This window comes from Triticum aestivum, chromosome 5B (assembly GCF_018294505.1).
Source record: "Triticum aestivum cultivar Chinese Spring chromosome 5B, IWGSC CS RefSeq v2.1, whole genome shotgun sequence".
Lineage (NCBI taxonomy): Eukaryota > Viridiplantae > Streptophyta > Magnoliopsida > Poales > Poaceae > Triticum > Triticum aestivum.
Genome location: NC_057807.1, coordinates 465,275,490 through 465,284,533, shown reverse-complemented (window position 1 = coordinate 465,284,533; position 9,044 = coordinate 465,275,490). Strand labels below are relative to the sequence as shown.

The following is a 9,044-nucleotide window of genomic DNA, read 5'->3' as shown; positions in this document are numbered from 1 at the left end:
CGGTAGGCTGTTATACCCTACCGCCAAGGGCTTTGGCGATAAGAAAGGGTTAGATCCCAAAATTTTTATGAATCGGGGTCAGACCTCGAATAGGTTTCAGAAAAGGGTCAAAACATGAAATTTAGCCACTACCAGCACATGCACTCATCGAGCACGCACACTACTTAGCCGTGACAGACCAGGCGGTGTGGTGCACGAGCAAACTAGACGAGAAACGCACAACACAATGTGTTAACACCCGCCAAAAACTGACACGGAATACTTATTAGCACGGAGTACTATTAATTTCTTTTCGCTCGTAGGTCGAAACGTCAAAAATTCAGGTAAAACATCGTTCACTTTTCGGGTGATTAGCAACTCGTTGGCGAAGAGCATATAACTGAAGCCCAACAGAAACAAAATGCAGGCATGTGTAGTTAACAACAGCCACAACAACATTTGAATTGAGTTCCTGCCTACCAAAGCTAAGTAGTGGCATGATATCAACGCCACAGTTTTGAACTAGCGGTTACGTAAACTAACAGCCCCATGATTTAACATGCAGTTTACATAGTAGACCAAACAACAATTCAGGGAAGGGCATAAAAGATAGTTCTGGTTGTGCCCAACAACACCACGTTTGATAAACTTCGGCGCTGTTTTCACAACTGGACCATCACCCTTCTCTGCATAAGCACGCACAGACCATTGTAGCGATGTTTTCCTGTTGGGATTCATCTCCCTCTCCTCAGGAGCCCTGCCGATCCTTATCCTGAACAATTGGGTTAGCAACATATCAACAAAAAAAATCAAACAGATACAAAAGTAATAATCATATATAAAAACAAAAATAGATGCAAGTTATTTTTTTGCTCATGGCAAACATATGCACTCCCAACAGTTACCTATAACTAAATTCAGCACAAAGAATAAAACACCTATACCATCAGCTTGGTCGCACGTTCCGCTGAGCCACAAACAAATAATCTTACTACTTTTGGCTGTGTCAAAAACACAGATATAAGACCATCCACAATCCAGAATTACAACTACCTAGGTCTATAGCTGCACATTGACAGTATCTTCATGCCACCAAATAATCCAGTCCTCTTTCTGAGAACACCAGCATCTAAATCCAAATACAGATAATCAACTGTTTGTTCCTTTCAATGCATACACATCACCGGTGCATTATTACAACTGAATCCACACCTTCAGTACATCTGAACCCAGTAATTACAACATCCACTCGAGCATATAAACCGCAAAGATCTATCAAGGATAATAACAGTTTTTCCATCTAACACCACCAACAGAATGCATCATCCCAGTGCTCCCCTAAAAATTAATCATGTACACAAATCCAACCACCATACTATAAAATCCAACCACATGTGCAAAAATCTTCAATCTCCAAACACCTGTGGAGTTTTCAAATCTCGAGTTATGCAAAGAATCCAACTACCCCACTATTAATCAAAGAGCCACTAGGTTAGTGCTAACATCAGTGGCGCTGCAATTCCAACAATCTATATTAATCAAAGAGCTCTACATTTTCATACCCAGAACTCTTTTTTTCGAAAATGATCCACGGCATGTACAACTAGCACACTACCGGAACAGTACAAATATGTGCAGAACATACTATGAATCGCCGCAGAAACCCAAAATCAACTCTTCTGCACACTAGCAACATAAACATGATTCAGATCTAACTTCGCACGGCACTCCAAAGAAGAATTGTGGCAGAGCATCAGCACACTGACCTCCGTTGTCCAGCCACTGGTGGCTTCAGAGCACACCTCGCCCGCTGCAGCCTCCACGCCTGCCTGTGCACCACCGCCGGCGCCAAACGCGATGTTTGGGACACTCATGAAATCCCGTGACGCCACTGGAAAGACGTAACTGTTCCACGGCGAGGGCGCAGCACACATCCTGCATGAATCGAAGCCGAGCCAAATCGGTTAGAAATCCCCAAAATCTGCGGCGGTAAACAGACACCTAGATCAAGAGAGGGTTGGCCGGAGGGGGAGCATACATACCCGTTGAGCTGAGGCCATTGGTGGAAATCTCGCCGGAGCAGCACAGGCGCCGCCGTTCGCCAGATGGGGATGGGGGTGGAGGAGCCGACCCGCTGCGTGGCTCTGGTTTATTCCACGCAGACACAGGCCGCAGTATCGTCGTGGGGACGCGGGTGACTAGGGCAAGATTCTCTCGCCTGTGCTGTTTCGAACGATAAGTCATGGGCCGCACACAATAGGCCAGTACTAGGCGCCGGTCCGCCGGCGCTAGGTTCGGCCGGTCAGACCCCAGCCGTTCGATCTGGTACAGTACAGCCGTCCAAAAAAATCATTCGTCCCGATCTAGCCTTCCCTTCCGTCTTCTTCCTCCCAACGAATCCCAAATAAAATCCCACGCCGCTGTCCCCGCGGCTCCGCCTTCGTGTGCAGCTCGGCGAGGGGAACGACTGCCGGCCGCCGCGCGCTTGCACCTCTATTCCTTGTAGCCCCTCTGCTGCTCGCCGGAGAACCTTCTCGCTAGTTAATTTTCAGTTACAAGCTCCACCTCAGAGTTGCAACTCCCCCGTCAACGCTCCATGGTTGTGGCACCCAATGTGTCGCCTCCGCCACTCGTCGTCGACCCTCGCTGCGACTGACGACCACCATTAAACGACATTGAGTGGATGTAGCAAAATACATCGCCGGGTAGTAGCAAAAAACACCAACGGTGCCAGCAAGAAAAATTGGTCGCCGGCGTCACAGCTCCGCCACCACGGATGTAGCAAATTACCTCACCGATAGTAGCAAAATTAGACGACGGTGGCAGCAAAAAGAAATTTGGCCGCCAGCGTCGCAGCTCCGCCACCATGGATGTAGCAAATTACCTCGCCGATAGTAGCAAAATCAGACGACGGTTGCAGCAAAAATGTCACCGTCATCGCGGGGGCGCAGGTCCGCCATGATGAATGTAGCAAAATCGTTTGCCGGTTGCAGCTTTTTGAGCCGCTGCTTCCAGCTTTTTGCATCAATGGTTCCAACATTGGCAGCGACGGCGTGGTTGCAGCTCGCGGACCGCCGACCATTGATTAGCCGATGTGCAGGTTACAGCTTGCCGACCACCGGATGTAGCACCGCCTGATGCCGGTTGTAGCGCCGCAGCCGTGGGGAGGCAAGAGCTGCGCGAGCACCGCATCAGCAAAGTCGCTCCTCGGGAAAGATTGACGTGCTTGACCACCATGGCTTGCAGTCTGGAGGAAGGGGATTTGGGAGGAAAGAGATGGGAAAAAACAAGTGGACGCTGTTGTCTTGGGGAAGATAAGACAAAGAAGGAAGCGGTGCGTGTGGGGCCGGAGTGACGTGTTGCATGCTCGATGGCGCAAAGCGCGTTAGCGAGCGAGGCGTCCGGCCCAGTTTCGGCCGGTTCGCCGATTACAAACGTTTACCCACACAATACGCCTACACATTCCCTAGCCGTATCGCAGGCTGTATTTCACTACATAGACCTGCCACCCACTGACGGATTGCACATCCCAAGGCTCAAATGGACGCCCATGATACCGGCCTACATGTGGCTCGGCCTCTGAAAATTCGCACTAGCGTTACTATACACTTTTATATTATAATTGGGACTAACCTATTAACCTAGAGCCCAATGCCAGTTTCTGCTTTTTCCTTGTTTTTGAGTTTTACAGAAAAGGAATACCAAACGGAGTCCAATTGACGTGCCAATTTTTGACGATTTTTTATGGACCAAAAGAAGCCCCTGAAGTGAAAGAGTTGGGCCAGGAGATTCCCAGGCTGCCCACGAGGGTGGGGCACACGCCCACTCCACCTGGGCGCTCCCCCTGCCTCGTGGACAGCCCAGAAACCCCCCTGACGTGAGACCTACGCCAAAATATCCTATAAATACTGAAACCTCCAGAAAAAACGTAGATCGGGAGTTCCGCTGCCGCAAGCCTCTGTAGCCACCAAAAACCAATCGGGAACCTGTTCCGGCACCCTGCCGGAGGGGGGATACCTCACCGGTGGCCATGTTCATCATCCTAGCGCTCTCCATGATGAGGAGGGAGTAGTTCACCCTCGGGTTGAGGGTATGTACCAGTAGCTATGTGTTTGATTCTCTCTCTCTCGTGTTCTTGATTTGGCACGATCATGATGTATCACGAGCTTTGCTATTATAGTTGGATCTTATGATGTTTCTCCCCCTCTACTCTCTTGTAATGGATTGAGTTTTCCCTTTGAAGTTATCTTATCGGATTGAGTCTTTAAGGATTTGAGAACACTTGATGTATGTCTTGCGTGGGATACCCGTGGTGACAATGGGGTATTCTATTGATTCACTTGATGTTTTTTTTGGTGATCAATTTGCGGGTTCCGTGACCTTGGGAATCTATGCATAGGGGTTGGCACACGTTTTCTTCTTGACTCTCCGGTAGAAACTTTGGGGCACTCTTTGAAGTTCTATGTGTTGGTTGAATAGATGAATCTGAGATTGTGTGATGCATATCGTATAATCATGCCCACGGATACTTGAGGTGACAATGGAGTATCTAGGTGACATTAGGGTTTTGGTTGATATGTGTCTTAAGGTGTTATTCTAGTACGAACTCTATGATAGATTGAACGGAAATAATAGCTTCGTGTTATTTTACTACGGACTCTTGAATAGATCGATCAGAAAGGATAACTTTGAGGTGGTTTCGTACCCTACAATAATCTCTTCGTTTGTTCTCCGCTATTAGTGACTTTGGAGTGACTCTTTGTTGCATGTTGAGGGATAGTTATATGATACAGTTATGTTATTATTGTTAAGAGAACTTGCACTAGTGAAAGTATGAACCCTAGGCCTTGTTTCCTAGCATCGCAATACCGTTTACGCTCACTTTTACCACTTGTTACCTTGTTGTTTTTATATTTTCAGATTACAAAAACCTATATCTATCATCCATATTGCACTTGTATCACCATGTCTTTGCCGAACTAGTGCACCTATACAGTTTACCATTGTATTGGGTGTGTTGGGGACACAAGAAACTCTTTGTTATTTGGTTGCAGGGTTGCTTGAGAGAGACCATCTTCATCCTTCGCCTCCCACGGATTGATAAACCTTAGGTCATCCACTTGAGGGAAATTTGCTACTGTCCTACAAACCTCTGCACTTGGAGGCCCAACAACGTCTACAAGAAGAAGGTTGCATAGTAGACATCAAGATCTTTTCTGGCGCCATTGCCGGGGAGGTGAGTGCTTGAAGGTATATCTTTAGATCTTGCAATCGAATCTTTTAGTTTCTTGTTTTATCACTAGTTTAGTATATAAAAGAAAACTACAAAAAAATGGAATTGAGTTTGCTCCCACTACTATTGATGAGAATAAATTTGCTTATGTGGAGAGTAGTAAAATTTCTATGCAAGTAGATCATGAAAAGAATGCTTGTAGGAATGCAAATAGATCATGAAAACAACTTATATTTTTGAATTCATTCATGATGCTACTAAAATTTTTTATGAGGGAGGAATATATGCTTGTAGTAGTTGCAATTATATCAAGTTTCCTCTCTATGTGCTTAAAGTTATAAAGTTATGCTTGTTTTGCCTTCCTATGCTAGTTGATTATTTTTTCCATAAGTTGTTTGCTCACAAAATCCCTATGCATAGGAAGTGGGTTAGACTTAAATGTGTTAGTAATATTCTTCATGATGCTCTCTTTATGTTTCAATTCTTATCTTTTATGCGAGCATCATTTAAATCATCATGCCTACCTAAAAGGCATTAAAGAAAAGTGCTTGTTGGGAGACAACCCAATATTTACCTTTACTGTTATTGTGTGTTCACATGATTATGCTACTGTAGTAATTATGTTTTATAGCTTTTGTTTCAATAAAGTGCCAAGTAAGACCTTTAGGATAGCTTACGGTGATAGTTGTGTTGATCCTGCTAGAAATCAGAAACTTCTGCACCAAGTAAATTAGTTTTTATAATTCATAGAAACGTGCTTATGATCTGATTCTTTTTGCTCTGGTTTGGTACACAAATTTCTTAGGATTTCCTAATTTGGTAGGCTTTTTACAGTTCGATAAGTATTCTAGAGTTACAGATTTCTACAGACTGTTCTGTTTTTGACAGATGCTGTTTTTCGTGTGTTGTTTGCTTATTTTGATGCATCTATGTCTAGTATCAAGGGGTATGAACCACAGACAAGTTGGAATACAGTAGGTTCAACACCAATATAAATAAAGAATGAGTTCATTACAGTACCTTATGTGGTGGTTTTTCTTTCTTGCACTAACGGAGCTTATGAGATTTCCTGTTGAGTTTTGTGTTGTGAAGTTTTCAAGTTTTGGGTAGAGATTTGATGGACTATGGAATAAGGAGTGGCGAAAGCCTAAGCTTGGGGATGCCCATGTCACCCTAAGATATTCAAGGATAACCAAAAGCCTAAGCTTGGGATGCCCTGGAAGGCATCCCCTCTTTCGTCTTCGTCCATCGGTAACTTTACTTGGAGCTATATTTTTATTCGCCACATGATATGTGTTTTGCTTGGAGCGTCTTGTATGATATTAGTCTTTGCTTTTTAGGTTACCACAATCATCCTTGCTATACACACCTTTTGGGAGAAGCCCACTTGATTTAGAATGTATTAGAATACTCTATGTTAAACCCGGGCATGGGCAGCCCGGCCCGATGTCCCGGCCCGAGCCCGACCCGAAAAACCTGGGCCGGGCCGGGCCGGGCTTGACATTCGGGCCGGGATCGGGCTTTGTTTTGTAGCCCGAAAGATAGTTCGGGCGGGCTCGGGCTTCAATTTTTCCGTATTTCGGGCCGGGCTTTCGGGCTTTGGGCCGGGCTTGCACGTGCGCGTACTAAAAAGCAGCATTCGGGCTGGGCTTTCGGGCTTCAGGCTTGATTTCGGGCCGGGCTCGGGCTTGAAAATGTGGAGTATTTCGGGCTTCAGGCCGGGCTCGGGCTTGAGAAATGAAGGTCCGGCTTTTACAAGCCCGGCCCGAAACCCGGCCCGGCCCGACGTTTGCCCAGGTTTACTCTATGTGCTTCACTTATATCTTTTGAGCTAGATAATTTTTGCTCTAGTGCTTCACTTATATCTTTTAGAGCACGGCGGTGGCTTAATTTTGTAGAAATTGTTGATCTCTCATGCTTCACTTATATTATTTTGAGAGTCTCTAAGAATAGCTGGTATTTACTATGGTTATAAAATTGGTCCTAGAATGATGGGCATCCAAGTTGGGTATAATAAAAACTATCATAGAAAGTGAATTGGATGCTATGATCCATTTGATGCTTGATAATTGTTTTGAGATATGGAGGTAGTAATATTAGAGTCATGCTAGTTGGGTAATTGTGAATTTAAAGAATGCTTGTGTTGAAGTTGGCAAGTCCCATAGCATGCACGTATGGTAACCGTTGTGTAACAAATTTGAAATATCTGGTGTTCTTAGATTGTCATCCTTATGAGTGGCGGTCGGGGACGAGCGATGGTCTTTTCCTACCAATCTATCCCCCTAGGAGCATGCGCGTAGTGCTTGGTTTTTGATGACTTGTAGATTTTTGCAATAAGTATATGAGTTCTTTATGACTAATGTTGAGTCCATGGATTATACACACTCTCACCCTTCCATCATTGCTAGCCTCTTCGGTACCGGGCATTACCCTTTCTCACCTTGAGAGTTGGTGCAAACTTCGCCGGTGCATCCAAACCCCGTGATACGATACGCTCTATCACACATAAACCTCCTTATATCCTCCTCAAAACCGCCACCATACCTACCTATTATGGCATTTCCATAGCCATTCCGAGATATATTGCCATGCAACTTTCCACCGTTCCGTTTATCATGACATGCATCATCATTGTCATATTGCCTTGCATGATCAAGTGGTTGACATCGTATTTGTGGCAAAGACACCTTCATAATCTTTCATACATGTCACTCTTGATTCATTGCCCATCCTGGTACACCGCTGGAGGCATTCATATAGAGTCATATATTGTTCTAGTTTTGAGTTGTAACTCATGAGTTGTAAATAAATAGAAGTGTGATGATCATCATTATTAGAGCATTGTCCCTTAAAAAAAGAAAGGCCAAATAAAAAAAGAGGAAAGGCCAAATAAAAAAAAGGCCAAAAAAAGGAAGGCCCAAAAAAAGGGGACAATGTTACTATCTTTTTCCACACTTGTGCTTCAAAGTAGCACCATGTTCCTCATATAGAGAGTCTCATATGTTGTCACTTTCATATACTAGTGGGAATTTTTCATTATAGAACTTGGCTTGTATATTCCAACGATGGGCTTCCTCAAAATGCCCTAGGTCTTCGTGAGCAAGCAAGTTGGATGCACACCCACTAGTTTCTTTTGTTGAGCTTTCATACATTTATAGCTCTAGTGCATCCGTTGCATGGCAATCCCTACTCCTCGCATTAACATCAATTGATGGGCATCTCCATAGCCCGTTGATTACCCGCGTCAATGTGAGACTTTCTCCTTTTTTGTCTTCTCCAGACACCTCCCATAATCATATTCTATTCCACCCATAGTGTTATATCCATGGCTCGCGCTCATGTATTGCGTGAAAATTGAAAAATTTTGAGATTACTAAAGTATGAAACAATTGCTTGGCTTTTCATCTAGGGTGTGCAAGATGAGAGCATTCTTGTGTGACGAAAATGGAGCATAACCAAACTATATGATTTTGTAGGGATGAACTTTCTTTAGCCATGTTACTTTGAGAAGACATGATTACTTTGATTAGTATGCTTGAAGTATTACTGTTTCTTATGTCAATATGAACTTTTATCTTGAATCATTTGGATCAGAACATTCATGCCACAATAAAGAAAATTACATTGAGAATTATGCTAGGTATCATTCCACATCAAAAATTCTGTTTTTATCATTTACCTACTCGAGGACGAGCAGGAATTAAGCTTGAGGATGCTTGATACGTCTCCAACGTATCTATAATTTTTGATTGTTCCATGCTATTATAATACCTGCTTTGGATGTTTATGGGCTTTACTATACACTTTATATCATTTTTGGGACTAACCTATT

The 9,044-nt window shown here is 44.1% G+C and overlaps 1 long non-coding RNA gene across 1 annotated transcript; it reads right to left on the bottom strand.

Annotated features, from left to right (window-relative positions):
* Positions 1-392: 392 nt before the first annotated feature.
* Positions 393-2,260, bottom strand: LOC123112509 (uncharacterized). Its single transcript, XR_006455534.1, has 3 exons — positions 2,022-2,260; positions 1,746-1,914; positions 393-751 (listed from the first exon to the last, which is right to left on the bottom strand). It is a non-coding gene; the product is annotated as an uncharacterized lncRNA (long non-coding RNA).
* Positions 2,261-9,044: the final 6,784 nt, after the last annotated feature.